Source organism: Protopterus annectens, chromosome 2.part0, assembly GCF_019279795.1.
Source record: "Protopterus annectens isolate FY-2018-M chromosome 2.part0, PAN1.0, whole genome shotgun sequence".
In the NCBI taxonomy this organism is placed as follows: domain Eukaryota; kingdom Metazoa; phylum Chordata; order Ceratodontiformes; family Protopteridae; genus Protopterus; species Protopterus annectens.
The window spans coordinates 1,675,937,526-1,675,954,363 of record NC_056728.1 but is presented as its reverse complement, the minus strand read 5'-3'; positions in this window follow the sequence as shown (position 1 = coordinate 1,675,954,363).

Sequence of the window (16,838 nt, the reverse complement as noted above, 5' to 3'; positions counted from 1 at the left end):
AGACACAATGTCTAAAACTAAGGAGATTTCTGTATTGTCTTGGAAGTGTTTTGTTGTTTTATGACTTCCACCATTTGCCAAAGATCTGAAGAAAAGACCTTATCTATGTATTTTCACAGGTGGATTGTAAATACTGCTAGCTTGCAGCAGTGGGGGATTTACCTGGGATAGAGTCAGATGACAAGAAATTATGTCATTCTGCATGCTATCCCAGCAGTGATATTTGAGACAGTCATTTAAGAACTCTCTGAGAGAGACAGCATTCTGTAGTCTGTCTTGGACCTGACCAGAAGACCCATTCACCACACATTTACCTTGCTCTGGCTAAGTAAGTCTAGGGAACATTATAATTCTCATAGATATAGTCAGGAATATAGCAAAGCTTAATTTATATGTTTTTCTTTATTTATTTGAGACTGTCCTGCAATGTTGTTTTAAATATTTCCTGTGATTTTGAACTCTGATGTCACCGTAAATATATATTTTGTATTATCTTGTTCTTTTATTATTTATTATTAAATATTAATTGTAGCTGATCTGTCTAGAGATATTTAAGTTCTGAGAGTACTTGCATATTTATTTGGTGACACTCTGGGCCACTCCTAATAGCCTTGCTCTTGGTCAAACTACCATTTGTATTGATAGTAACATTACACAGTAAGATTGGACACCCTTTGTTAAGGGCCTTAAAGTAGCTGATAAGGAGTGACTGGGAGCAATGGAAACTACCTTATAGTCTGGTCAGAGGAGTGCATAGCTAGTAAACCTGTGCTAGCCTTTCCCAGCTGTGTGTGTGTGTGTATGTGTGTGTGTGTGTGTGTGTGTGTGTGTCTGTGTGTGTGTCTGTGCATGTGCGTGTGTGCACGCATGAGTGTGTGTTTGTGTGTGTGTGTGTGTGTGTGTGTGTGTGTGTGTGTGTGTGTGTGTGTGTGTGTGTGTGTTTGTGAGTGTGTGTGTGTGTAAATAAAACCTCAAAGAGTGTGTGTGTGTGTAAGCTACTTGGGTAGGGATATGAAGCACTGGTTGGACAGAGAAGGTGCTGGAGGTCTTGGCTTGATCGCTCAGCTGAGATCTCAACTCTATAGCTATGCCGGTGGGGAGTCTTACTGGGGATCTGGAATAAGAGGGAGAAACCCCGGACTGACTGTGGTCTCTGTGTGCTCTTAAGAGAAACTGCACTTGGTGCAGAGAGCTGCATCTGGAAATATTGTGTGTATACCTTATCATCCTCTCAGTGTATGTCCCCTACTAGTGCCAGTGATGAGGATTGAGGTTCCTTGATTACTGGTCCAGTGGTGGGGCATCACAGACATATAAAACATTGTGTGAAAACTAAAAGGATCAATCAGAGGAGGTTAGAAAGGATTTTGAAGAGAGACTGAATAAGCAATTCATAAAGAAACAATGGGAGGATATATATATATATATATATATATATATATATATATATATATATATATATATATATATGGCTCCCAAATATTTAACAAAGTGTAGAAGATTTAGGATTTTTGCTTGGAAGTGTTTGCAAATGTATTTGTTTACCCTAATTAGACTCCAAAGAACTTTTTTCAAGTAGATTGCAAATGTTGGAGGTGTGATGGGTAAGAAAAAGGTAACTGAGAACATATTTTTTGGAGTATAATCAACTGGCAGACTTTAAAAAATTCCCTGCCAACTACTCTGTCAGAAATACTGGGTGAGCAAATAGGTGTAACTAAGGAAATATTTTTTGAGCTGTGATAGAGAATCAGAATTGCCTAGAAATTTTTTTGAGTTGTGATACTGAATCAGAATTGCCTAGACATAATAAAGCCTTGTTGAGTTTAATTCTATTGGCTGCCAGAAAAGCATTTACTAGAAAATGGAAATCAAAGTCTAAATCAACAGTACTAGAAGTAGTAAATATTGTAACGGGGATAAAAGAACTGAAAGTGGAATCTTACTTACATAAATTGGAACTTCCTAAAAATTCTCCCCTTAGATGATTCTGTAAATGAATTCAGTACAGCTTTCCTAAGTATCCTAAATACCCTTACACCTCCTAAAAGGAAGACACTGAAAACAAGCAATGCAATTTGTCTATCCAAAAAGAGTAGAATGTTAATGCAGCATAGAGAAAAAACATGGAAAGAATGGCAAAAATCTAAAACACCACAGTACATTGAAAACAAGAGAATGAGTCTCAATCATAATAAAAAGCAAATTAATGAAGACAAAAAAACTGCAGTATAATAACTTTCAGAATAATAGTAAACACAATCCCAAAGAAAATCTGGATGGTCATTAAAGAAATCTTGCATCCCAGCCATAAATTAAACCCTAACCCCTCTCCCAATAACTCATCACTCAAAACTGCAATACAATTCAACTATTTTATAGATAGCATAGCATCTCAAATCAAGGATTCCCCAACACCTAATCCTAACCCTGCTCAGCAGCCACATATCATCACATCCACTTTTACCTTCAAACCTGTCCCCTCATCTTATATGAAACTACTCTTAGACAAACTCAAACCGTGCCTCTACTTCAACTGATGATCTTCCAAGTGAATACCTTAAAACAGCAGCTGATAGCATTGTCTACCCTGTCTCAGTCCTTATAAAAAGGTAATTCCAAGAATTTCACATTCCTTCTCTCTGGAAAAAGTCACACATTACTCCTTTGCACAAAGGAGAAATTCAACAGATATTACTAACTTTAGACCTATAGCAATCTTATCTCCCCTCACCAAAATAATTGAAAATGTATTTAAAAATAATTGCTAGACTATCTTCTGCTGGAAAAAACTATTGTCCCCCACACAACTTGGCTTCCATCTTTCACACTTCTAACTTATATAAATACTGTTAATAAAGCTACAGATAATGACAACTTAGTCTACTCTTTATTTCTAGACTTGTCTAAAGCCTTCAACATGGTTTCTTACAGCAAACTTCTACTTTAAATGTCATTAGGTCTCTCTCAGCCCACCCTAAGATGGTTCAAAAGAAACCTATCCTGTAGGTATCAGTCAGTAAAATGGCACTCCACTCTCTCTCCATACCTCCCTGTCACCATAGGGTCAAAGGGTCATATGTGTTTACTAGGCTAATGACTGCAAGGGCTTTTTTAAGCCTAGCCATGCATCCCAAATCTCTGACAAGTTCTGATACCTTTGACAAGTGTAAGCACGGGCCTGGGAGATGAACTATTTACAGGTGTACAATTACCACCTGTGTACCACAAGACTCTAGCCTGTTTAACCTTCTCACCAACACCCTCCACACATCCACATAACAGACCTCCCTAATACAGTACACAGATGACTCCACACTCATTTGACATCTGATAATGTGGGACACCTCCAAAAATTACTCAAGAAGCTTTAACAGCATCTAAAGCATTGCTTTGTTACTCATAGCTCACAATCAATCCTAAAAAAAAAAATACTACGTTTTTTCTCCCAAATCCTTCTCCCATGAAAAAAAACTAAATTTAAAGTCCTCTTTCTTGAAAACGTAACCACTGAAGTCACTTCTCAAAGCAAATTGTAAGGGATGATAGTGGATGATAAACTTAAGTTCAATCTGCATATACAAAATTGCATAAGAAAAATTCATCAAAATCTAGGGATGCTTTTTCTCATCAATACTACTAAAGCTACACTTGCCACTACTTATTTCCTCCCCACATTTCTTTATGGTGATTCCCATCCATACTAACCTTCAGGAATCACAAAAATGAAAACTTGAACAATGCTATAACAAAGTTGCTAAATTTGCAGGAAATAGCCACAATGGTGCAGTGGTTTGCATTGTCGCCTCACAGCAAGAGGTTCTCTGGTTCGATTCTCAGCTGGAGTACCTTCTGTGTGGAACCTGCATGCCCTCTCAGCAGTCAAGTGAATTTAAAGACATGCAGGTAGGTGCGAGCATGTCTGGATGTGCCTTCGTAGAAGGTTGGGTGCCGGGTTGGCAACTCAACACCATAAAAATTCACTGCCAATCATTAGTGGGCTGGAGTTCCACTGTGGCGATCCCTAACCAGGAAAAGCTGAAAGACAGAAGACCCATTTCAGAACCCAGCACTGGATAACACTAAAAAAAACTAAAGTGGTTAGAACTATCCCATCAACTAACATACACACAGCTTTTTACCACCTATAAAATTATCCAGAATCCATCTGCTTGTCCAATACTAAATAAAATTCTGTGTAACTATGTTCCTAGCTGGTCGTTATGATCCAATGACCAAAAACGCCTGTCTGTCCACGAACCTATCAAATCTGCTGTGCATTTTCTGTACTAGTACCATACTGCTAAGGCCTGGAACGCCTTATCTCTATTCATCAGGTCAATACCCTACCTCCCATCCTTCAAAACCACTCTGAAAGACTTCCTAGCCAAAAGCTGGCTCTGTTCTTGCTCAACACCAGGAAAAACTATGCCCTAAATGTGGACAAATACCTATTCATACCTTATATCTCCTTACTTTCTCCTCTCACTTCATTATTTCTATCAATTTCTCTCCCCTGGCTTTCTCTCTAAATATACCATAACAATGCATTTCTCTCCCTTCGTATTGCAATTCCTGTTTGTATTTGACTAACTTACCTTTAATTTCTCTATAAACTGGCTAAAATTTCAATAACTATTAAATCATTCTCATATAACTTATATCTATTCTTAACCAATATTTTAATATTATGTCTAATTTGGTATGATTATTCAAACTGTATTTGTTTTTTTTTTTGTATTATTTTTAGACTGCAAAATTGTTATTTTTAAAATGTTTTGTAATGCTTTTGAGGTTTTCTCTCCAGGCCTCCACTGAAAATGGGTTTCTACCCAGCCAGACTTTTCTAGTAATCAAATGTCAATAAATGAATAAATAGAAAAAAATAGGAATTGTGGAAACAACACACGTATGATAATGTTTTTGAGGAAGAATGAGCTTTAAGGGAAGGCAAAAAATGAATAAGATATGCAATGTTCGAATGACAAAAGACATCATAGTAGATTATATGTGATGTATAATGTTTGCAACTGAAAATATCTCAATATCGTTTGTTTTCATTTATATAAATGGTTGATTGTTTATGTCATAAGTGATGATTCAATAAAGATGTTGCTTGTTTCAAAAACAGTAGTAATCATTGTATAAAGCAAGTGAATGTGCAGGTAATCAAACAATATTCTTATCTTAGCTTGGATGGCTCTGGATGCAGTCAAAACACTGGAAAAGCACTGCAGAGTTCTCTTAAACCCCACAGCAACAGGTAGAAGCAGCTAGCTATTACCAGCAGCCTCATTTCTTGCAGCTGAGATGTGATAAGGATGCCCATTTACGTCTTTCTATTCCACCTTGTAAATGAGCCACTGTTAAAGATTCTTATGACTGATAAAAGTATATTAAAGAGTTTATAATGGAGTTACCATTAAAACATTGACTAACACTAATGACTTACTCCTAATCTAGCCTAGCCCAATGAAATCCTTTAAGTGATTACCTTGGAGAGAACAGATACCTGTATGGCTTTTTCACTACAAACCTACTAAAAAGGAAAGCTTTGCCTATCAATTATGTAATTCTCAGTGCAACCACATGGTGGAAGATAACGTTGTGCCCCTAATGTGTCATCTACTTCAGAAAGTAAACATACCATAACCAAACAGAAAATTGGCATATGACATCTCAAAACCAGGAACCAAAGCAGCAGGCTCAGATGAGGTCACAGCAGATATGATAAAGTTGCTGGATGAAATAGGGTAGAAATGTCTCCTGAGGGTACTAATAGTAGTGCGGAGAGAAAGGCATATCCCAGATGACTGGAGAATAAGCATACTCATGCTGGTGTACAAGAACAAAGGGGACATCCTGTACTGTGGGCAGTACAAAGGAATCAAACTTCTATCACATTGCATGAAAGTTCTGGAGAGCATGATTGATAAATGGATACGCAGAGTAGTTTAATGTAAAATGGGAGATGAGCAGTTTGGATTTAGATCAGGATGCAGCACGATTGACACAATGTTTGCAGTTTGCAGTGAGACAGACACCTGAGAAGAAGCTAGAGATGAGGAGATAGTTCAACTGGCCATTTCTAGACTTGGAGAAAGCATATGACAAGGTCCCAGGAAAGCTGATCTGGGCAGTACTGCGGTGGTTTGAAGTTCCAGAAACAGTGGTAGAATTAGTGTAGGCTATGTACAAGGACCCAATGACTCAAGTACGAACAGTGTTCAGCCTCACAGAGGAGTTCCTAGTGAGAGTGGGTGTACACCAGGATTCAGCTCTGAGCCCACTGCTGTTCATACTGGTGATGGACTACATTAGCAAACAGGTCCCAGGGGACAGATCAACAAAGATGCTGTATGCAGTCGATGTGACATTACAGGCTGACTGATCTAGAACTTCAGCAAGGAGAATGCAAAACTGAAGGCACATGTGATGAAACTAAGCACATATAAGACAGTGGTAATGGCATCAAATTGGGGAAATCAGAAGAAGCTGAGAATAAAAATAGAAGGGAAGATAGTGGAACAGGTAAACAGCTTTGAGTATCTGGGAGGAGTGATTGAGGAGAAGGGAAGTCTGAATGATGAGGTCAAAGCTAGAATCAGAGGGGCTGCAGCCAACTGGCATAGAATGTCAGGTGTAATCTATGACAGAAGAATGCCAAAGAAGCTGAAAAGTAGGTGTACAAGACAGTGGTGCTGCCAGTACTACTGCATGGTACAGGAACCTGGACAGTAAAGGCAGAACAGTTGAAGAAGCTAGAGGTAATGGAAATGAAGTGCCTCAGAAGAGTGGAAGGATGCACACTGTGGGACAGACGAACAAATGAGGACATAACAGCAGAAGCCAAAGTAGCTCCAATTGCAGAAAAGATAAAAGAGAACAGATTATGGTGGTTTGGATGCATGCAGAAAAGCAGAAGGCAATCTGGTGAGGAAGATTTGGGACAGACAGGAAGAAGGTAAGAGGAAGTGAGGATGTCCAGTGAAGAGGAGGATGGATTGTGTGAAAGAAGATCTGCGACAGTCAGACATGAGTGTTGAAGAAGGCAGGAGTGCGGCATTGAATCGAGAGAGATGGCAACAGTTAACACGATTCCCTGATCCCATGTAGAAAATGTAAAAAAGGGGGCTGATGATGATGATATGTTTGCATGTACATACATACATACATATATATATATATATATATATATATATATATATATATATATGTGTGTGTGTGTGTGTGTGTGTGTGTGTGTGTGTGTGTGTGTGTGTATGTGTGTGTGTGTGTGTGTGTGTGTGTGTGTGTGTGTGTGTGTGTGTGTGTGTGTGTGTGTGTCTACATATATATGGATATGATATATAGATATAGATATAGGGAAGCATTTTATTATCTCGAAATACTGAAATCTCAAATTTCAGTATCTCAATACAAAAATGCTGAAAGTGCAGTTGAGCTAAACTGCACTTGATCGAATTCAAAGTGTCGAATTTGTGGTTGTGGTGGCGCGGTACGTGTGATTTGCTGTGTTTGCAAGGTGCGGTATGCTGTGGGATATGGATTGCCTGCCGTTGTGTGCATATATTTGGAGATTCAGGTAAGTGCTGTTTTTTAAGGGTTTTGGGTATGGATTTGAGTGAATGTGATTGTGTTGGGAAGTTTTAGGTGTAGGTTAGGGTAGGTAGGTAAGAGTGTGAGTGTGTAAGTGTTGAGAGTGGTGGTGTTTGTATGTATGTGGTGTGTGTTTTTGCAAGGGAAATATAGAGTATGTAGTGGTGGGTTTAGTGTCTTTGTCTTTTTGTGCGACCTCAGAGTTAGTATATATATGTAGCGGGGGCGTGGGGGGCACAGCCCCCACATGAGGGGTACGGAGGGGCTTGTCCCCATGCTTATATGTAGGGTAGGTGTGTGTATTTGTGTTGTTGTGTTTGTGTGTGTTTTGTTCCTTTGTTTTAGTATGGGGAGGAAGCTGTATGTATGTTTGTGTGGTGGAGGGTGTATTTAAAAGACGTCATTTTGAATTTCGCGCTTTTGGGGTTTCGATATTGTGAATGTTTGGCTTTATAGTCTTGAGATACTGAAATTCGAGATTTGAGTATTTCGAGATTATAAAGTGAATCCAGATATAGATATAGATATATGCACATACACACGTGTATATATTTATATATATATATATATATATATATATATATATATATATATATATATATAGTACCAAACCACTCCGGTGCACGTTACGATACCATCTGGTGCTCAGAAACCAAAAAAATATGAAAAACACCAAAATATTCCAGCACTCAGGAAACAAAGACAGCACAGTTGCAAATGAAGAATTTATTCCATGCACAGTCTGCAGCACAGACTGGTTTCGCACAAAGGCATCATATATATATATATATATATATATATATATATATATATATATATATATATATATGTGTGTGTGTGTGTGTGTGTGTGTGTGTGTGTGTGTGTGTAAAATATGCCTGTATTATGCATGTAAAATTGCAAAGTACTTTTGAGATGGACCTGAGGAAGCCTAAGGGTGAACACATTTCTGAACGTTTACTTTCTAATTGAATTTTGTCCTTATTTGTCCTGTTTTATTTATTTATTTATTTTTTTAAGTATGTGCTCCTTTAAGTTTTGGTAAGGTGGTGGCCGCTTTCCTGTACTGTTGATGAGAGATACGTAACACTGCTCAAATGTAAAAGGGTATAAGATTTTATAACTACAGCATAACATGGAGATACTAGGTACATCCCCTTTCCTGGACAGACCTGGTTCCTCCCCCTGGAATGATATTATTTGAGCTGCACAGTTTTCACTCTGAAATCAGACAAGAACACGTGTCCATCGTTGAATAAAGATCATCTTATACCCTTATGTAAACTGATTTTTTTCCCTCTGGAAAGAGGAATTTACTGATTTTTATTTTTCCTAAGTTTTGCTAAGTTAGCTGTGACCAGGATTCAACATTCTGAACAGTTATCCTTATTTCCAGTCTTTTAGGTAAAGTTTTCTAGTAACAAGTATTTCAATGGCAGAAATGCCCTGAAATCCATTATCCATCAAAACAAAAACATTTTTAAATAAGTATGTGAGGTAATTTCAAGAAGAGTTAGCCAACAGTTCATCTGCTAAAGTCAGTGGAGAAGTGCACTTTTCAGCAGCATGAATGTATTTGGCACCCTTTTCATTGTTTTTCTCTGCATCCCTCATGCATACCAGTGGTTATGGCATGTAGAAGGAGCCGTAAAGCTTTGAAAAGCTAGCCATCTGGGTCTGAACCTTGGCAGGATGTCCCATATTGGTTAATGTTTCTACAGCAGTGATATAAAGATGAGCATCATAAAATTTCTCTTACCCAAAAGTAGTTAAGAAAGAAAGCTTTGATTCTTTGAAAGCTAGGCTGGAAATCTATTTGATTAGGTAAAAGAGGATTTGCCTTTGCCTTTCAGAGGAAGAAATTAGCTTGTTAAAATAAATATCTTATCCCATGTTTTGCCTTCCTTATTCTTTCCCTCTACCTTGCATGTCCCCAGTCACAGTGGTCTTTCAGCTTACATTGAAAGGAAAAACACAAGTTTGTGAATAATATTGAGGAGGAGAATAAAAAAAACTGTGTGAGAAGTATGTTTCCTGACTGAAAATCTATCACTACTATCTGATGATGACAAACTTTGCAGGGATCAGCCTCCTCCACAGATGAGGCAGAATATATCCTGCCTTGGTTAGATACATATAAGAATTAACCACAATTCCCTGCGTTATATGGAATTGAGCATAATTACATGTTCTGCGACACCTATTCCCCATCAGGAGTTCTTGAAGGTAGAGAGTAACCTGAGGGAAAAACTATAAGAAAAATGTGGCCAAGCTAGTGTTTTCACTGTGTGATACCTTAAACATCCAGTATTAGAGGCCCATGGGATATATGCAAATGATCCCTAAGGACCTCAAGTGTTTCAGTTATACAGCTTTTGAATGTCCATGACTTTTTCCTTTTTCCTTTTTAAGTCGTTTTGGACACATTCAGGCCAGTAAAGCCAAACCCCACTACCTATGGACATGCATGTTTCAGCCTTCTTATGACCTTGTCACACAGCATATGCAGACTGTTTGGCTATACTCTAGAAACACAGGGTATTTCATTTGCATATATCTAATGGGCCTCTAATAAAGGAGGTGTAAGGTATCATACAGTGAAAACTCTAGCTTGTCTAGGTTTTTCTTGTAGTTTTTTTAACTAATTGGTTTGCCTGTATAACATGTTTATTCTTTGATTTAGTTGATATTTGGGATATTTTGCAGACACCTTAATGGTTATAGACATCAGCTGGGTATAAAGACCCTGTGTTTTCAGAGTATAGCCAAACAGTTCACTTGTGCTGTGCTGATGAGATCATAAGAAGGCTGAAACATGCATGTCTACAGAGCTAGTGGGTATGGCTTTATTGGACTGAATGTATTCATAAAGACTTAAAAAAGGAAAAAAAGGAAAAAGTTATGGACATTCAGAAGCCATATAACTGAAACACTTGATGTCCTTAATTAGTCATTTGCATACATCCCATGGGCCTTTAATACAGAAGATTTAAGGTATCTCACAGTGAAAACTCTATCCTGGCTAGTTTTTTTTCTTGTAGCTTTTTACTAATTGGTTTGTCTGTGTGACCTTTTTACTCTTTGATTAAGCTGAGGGAAAACTCAAACTGCCATATTCTAAGGATGACACTCAGCTGTTACTGTACAAAATAAGACTCAAAGAAGGAACCTGCACTTTAAAGAACAATTACTGGCCAGAAATCCAAGGTATTATGGTGCATGACCTCCTTAAAAATGCAGGCTTGCTGTGCAGAAAAGAGAGTAAACAGGCTGGTACTTAAAATGTATTTTTTCACGGAGTGTTAGCTTTGGCGAACGATTGATTATCTTATTCATACATATCCCACACCCAGGTCTAATGAAATGTCTGAATGGTTATTGCTACTATTAAGGGTTCTTTAATGCTATAAAATCTCCTTCTCCTCCTACAATACCTTTATATAAAGGGGAAGGGAATATATGTGAATGAAGTAGCTGGCTATAAACTGATATATATTAAAACTTGCTTTAATAATTTCTTTGAAAAGTACACGGTAGGTTTTTAAAAATAAACAGTTGCAACTGTAACATTTGCTTTTACAAATAATATAGCCTTGTTAATAACATGCAGAATATATTCAGTTTACCTTAAAAATAACAAGTATTTTAGGAATTATGGAACATTCCAGACATATTGAGACTAAAAACAATGTTAATCATTTACCCACATACTAGATCCTAATCGCAACATAAGTTTCAAGTTTCAAATTTTGCAATTGCACCTTAAGTCCACTTTTGAGAGTGACTTCAATAATAGTTTGTTAGATATTGAAACCAGTGCAATTATACAGTCTGTTAACTGTTGTTAAAATGAAGGATCATTTCACCCAGTACTGCAAGCTTCCACTGTGGTTGTGTGACCTCAAAAGATGTAACATTAAGTAAGGGATTAGAGGGGATAAAATTCCCTGCATGGGGATGTAGAGGTTTCCCCCAACCTTCATCCAGCATCACTAATTAACCTATTTGAATTTGATAAATTTAATAAAATGTCCTTTAATTTAGTGGGACTTCAAATAATATATCATACCCCATGCAAGTCAGATGCATGTCATTGCAAGATACTTAGAACTAATTCTGTTAAAAGAGCTGACTGATACTAGATTCACATGAATTACTGTTGTTACCTGACTGATAGTTAAAGAGCTCTTGTTTTGTGTTTTTTTAATAAGATGTGTATTTTAAATGTCAATGCTAATTCTGAATTGTCACTTGAAGTAGAACACAGTTTATGCTTGAAAGCTTGTCATGCATTTTGATTTGTATCTCCAATGAACTAAAGATGGGGGCACTGCATCCTCCATTATTGAAAAAATATAGCAGAAACATTGATAACTATATGTCAAAGTAAACAATATATCATTTTTGGAGAGGACAAGCTCCCCCTGCATCTCTGGGAACTGCTGATCACCAAGCCACCTTACTTGAACATACTAATTCCATGGTCACAGAAGTGAAAAACAAGGTAAAGTCAATAGAAATAAAAGTCTGTTCCTACCTACTCCTATCTGCAGCATTTAGCTGTTAAAAGTTACTTAACTCAAATTGTAAATACAGTTCATAAAGTAAACAATAACAGGAAACTTGTTACTAACCCACACCCAATCCTCACAAACACATGAAAAAAACACATTATACAATGACCCCCCATTAATATTCAAAAATGTGCACGCTGATTTGTCAGCGTGCACATTGTAAATCAGAGTTATAGTAATGGAAAAAGGTCCGGTCGCCCGGACTTTTTCCATTACTATAACACTTTTTTTTACAGCAAAGGAGAATGCAAAATCTCCGTTGCTTCACACTGTCTCGCTATGTTAAACGAGTTTAACATAGCGAGACAGCTTAAAAAAAGCAACGGAGATTCTTCGCCCTCATGACCAAACCACACCAACCGTGGGTAAATACAGCATTACCCACACCCAGGCGTGGGTTATTGCTATATTACCACATACAAATCAAATCACCAGGCAATAGTAATCAGTAGTCATATAGTAATACAGCTTATAAATGTAATTCAATGTGTGTAATCTGATACTGCTGGGAATACTAAACAAAAATCATCCATATCAAATCACCAGGCAACAGTATCCAGTAGTAATATTGTAATACAGCCTATAAAATTAATTCAGTGTGTGTAATCTGATACTGCTGGGAATGATAAACAGGTATGCACCTGAATGATATATATGTTCTTTTTTTTTAATGAACATTTTTCATTCTGATTTGGAGAAACTGGATTTATTTCATTCATTACCTCAGATACATGGTTGAAAGAGTTTTTAGAATGGGTCTTTTCAATGACATGTACGCCAAACAAGTCATAGAAAGAGTGACTTCTGTATCTGAGTTAAAGAGGTTTTATGAAGCATTATTTTTGGTTCCTAAAAAGAGTAATGAAAATCAGTGACCAGTTTTAGACTTTTTCTCTATGACCAGGCATTTGAAAAGTCAGCATTTTAGAATGGTGATTCTCCATTCACTGATTCCAGTGCTGTTTCAGTGAGTCTGGTTGGTGAATCTGGATCGGGAGGATGCTCACTGGTATGTTCCTAGCTTTTTACCTCACAGGTTATTCTGTGGTTACAGAGTGGTAATGCAGCATTTCAGCAGCTAGTCCTGCCTTTGTCCTTGTAACAACACCAGTGGTCTTTGTGAAATGCTTAGCCTAAGGTGCAGTGGGTATCAGAGAAAGGAGTGTGAAGATATATCTTTATCTAGATGCTTGTCCTTTCAGTTTCACTCTGCACGGCAGTTATTGAGCTGTGTCCAGGAGATAGCGAACTAGAAACTAAGTCAAAGAACAATTTCCTTGCAGCTCTGTGCACCCATTTCTTCAGATAGTCCTTTTTCTCCAGCAAAGAATTTCAAAATGATGTTTTTGCTTCAGTATGCTGTGGCCCAGTTGTAAATGACATTGCAGCACATCCTATACTCTTAGGACAGGCAGTATTTTTCTGGGGCCTGGTATTACAGATGCAAGTATGACATCAGACATTATATCCATGATCTCCTTCATCCTCAGCTCTCACCGTTGGTGAAATAACTGGAATGATATTTCCTGGTGCAGTAAAATCTGGAAAAATCCTTCTTCCCATCTTAACCAGTAGTCCCTCCCACACACACCCTGTGCCAACCCATCCACCCATGCTGGATGCCTTGGACTTCTATTGGAGTTCTTATTTCCAGGAACTATATGTTCAGCAAATATGGTCTCTTGTGCAATGAAAGATGCACACCAATTTAAAAGGAATGCTAGTGATACTTCTATCCATCAAAGCATTCAAACACATATCACTTCCAGGAGTCTCTCAGATAAATAACAATAACTCAACATTTGTAATATAATATAAACAACCGAGGCAGCAAAAAGTGGTAGAATCTTTGGAGGAAAGCAATGACATTTTGGGAACTGGTACTGCCCATGAGCCTCTAGGGCATGTGCAGTTGCCCTGTCAGCTACAGATGGTATTCTGGCAGACTGTCTGAGCTGGGCAGTTCCTCTAAGTCATGAGTAGAAACTTGCACAAACTACTCTGGGAACAGCTACTCTGAGATCTTTTTGCCTTTTTGGAAAGTCTCACTCACATGGCTTTTTGACCATATTCCACAATGTTCTGTTAGAATCTGGGGGAAAATAATCTCTTATAAGAAGGTGTTCTATTTCCCTTGATTTAAAGAGGTCTACAAATATAAACAGCGGCAAAAAAGACATGACTAATTCTGATAGCTCAGTTTTGGCCAATGATTTTCTCATCTGAAGGCAATTCTTCACACCTAACTGATCGTCCTGCCAATGACATCCTTGTCTTCTAATGCCAGGACAAATTATGCATTTATCATTGGAGTTTCTTCATCTCACAGCCTGCATGTTGGAGATGTAATCCCAGACAGAACTTTATATCCTACTCAGGTCTTACAACTTCTTCAAGAAACAAAAGTACCCCATACTAGAAAATCTTATTTCTTAAGATGGAAGTTTTTATTAATATAAAGATCACAGTCTGTACCAGTGCAAGCAAAGCTGCCTCAGATCATATGGTACCTCTCTGAGCTTCAATGGTCTGTCCTACTCATCTGTGAATATACAATATTGACCACCTGACTTATTGGGACACACCATTTGGGCCTCTAGGGCTACTGTTAGTTTATATCCTAAGGGAATTTAATTTCTCAGCAGTCCAAAAAGACTATATCTATCTCTCTGGGATGTATACCTTATTCTGGAAACTTCATCAAAACCTCCTTCAGAGCTAGTGTACAAAATAAATCTGAAATTCTTCACATAGAAAATGATCATTCTCTTGACTGTAGCTTTAACCAGGAAGATTTCAAAGTTGCAGGGTATTAGGTGATGAACCCTACACCATTGTTCTTAACTTTATAACAGACTTGTCTACTAATTCTTCTTTCATGCTTATGGTTTTGTCACTTATTAATGTGGGCCTAAAAATTCAGCCAATATTTTATCTTCGGGTCTATTTATTTTATTTTATTTATTTTACATTTGTTGACCGGGCTAGTCTAGCTGGATACATGTCCATTTTCAGTAGAGGCCCGGGGAGAAATGCTCCACTACTAAATTATACATTTTAACAAATATGCAAAGTATATACATACAAAACAAGTCAATCAATTATGTGAATCTGAGGAAACCCTTTTACATTAGAATTTGGTACAAACCATGAGAATGACATGCATAGTTAAGAATAAAAAAACAGTAGTTATTACCTCATATATACCTGATGTGGACTCAAGTAAGAGCAAATCACAGATCCTTAAAATATCATTTTTTTTAATCTAGCTATATCAATAAAAATTCTAACCAGACGAGAAGAAATGTATAAAAGTAAGATTTATATTTCTAAACAGTGGCAAAAAGTGTCAGTCAGGATTCATGCGTGGACATAGCCATTGGGAATATAGGAAGGTTTTTAGTTGCTTCTTGAAAAGGGGTGTTGATACCAGTGATGCAAGTTTACTTGGAAGTTTATTCCAAGTAAGACCAACCGTGTTAGTAAACAGGCCGTCATCAGACTTATTGTGAGATTTAAGGGAGGATACTAGGAGTTTATTAGCTGAGTGAAGGGTTGTGAGGTTTTTATAAGGGATAATAAGGTTACAGAGTATGGGAGTATTCATGTGGTGATACAAGATCTTGTGGGTGATTGTAAGTTGCTGGAGCAACAGCTGGTTTTGTAATTCCAGCCAACCTAGTTGTTTAAGATTTATACAATGATGGGTACGAAATGGAGCTCCTGTGGCAAATCTAGCAATGTTATTGTATGAGATTGCCAGTTTATTAAAATTGGATTTTTATAGATTGGTAAAAATAGGATAGGCATAGAGAAGGGTAGAGATGAGGTGAGTTTGTGCTGTAGTAGTCCTAGCTGAAGATGTAAGGAAGGGTTTGAATCTGTAGAGAGAGCTGAGTTTTCTATTTACTGATTTAATGGTTAAGTTAATGTGAGAATCAAAATTAAGATTGTGACCAATTGTAACACCTAGGAGTTTGGTGGTTGAGTCAGGTGATATTACTGTGCCATTGTTAGATACAATTGTGAAGTTAATGGGAGAGGACTTTTGTGTGGGTGTGAACAGTAAAAGTTTCATTTTTGGGGGTTAAGGAGGAGACAGTATTGATGGAAACAGTTTTCAGCTAATGTAAATACTTTTTGGTAACTAGACTGGAGCTCAGCAGAAGAAGCTGCGGCACAGATGAGTGTCAAGTCATCAGCATATTGAATGCAGGTGGTTTTTGGAAGGGATGTTTTCAGATCGTTAATAAAAATAGAGAAGAGGAGGGGTCCCAGAATAGAGCCCTGTGGGACTCCAATGGTAATCGGTAGCTGAGAGGATAAGTGATTATCCCAGAGAACTGCTTGCTGTCTATTTTCTAGATAGGAATTGAACCAATGGACAGCCGGAGTGTCTAAGGAAAGAGATTTAAGAATGTTTAACATGAGTTGATGATTAACCATGTCAAAGGCCTTGGAGAGGTCTAAGAAGAGGGCTGAGGAAAGTAAGTTATTATTACAATTTTCATCAATACAGTCAGTGAAGGATAAAAGTGCAGTTGTAGTACTATGAAATGGTTTAAAACCATGTTGGCAGTCAGCTAGTAGGTTATTTTGGAGAAGATGATCAAGTAATTGTTGATGAATGCATCTTTCCATGATTTTTGCTAAAGGAGAAAGTAG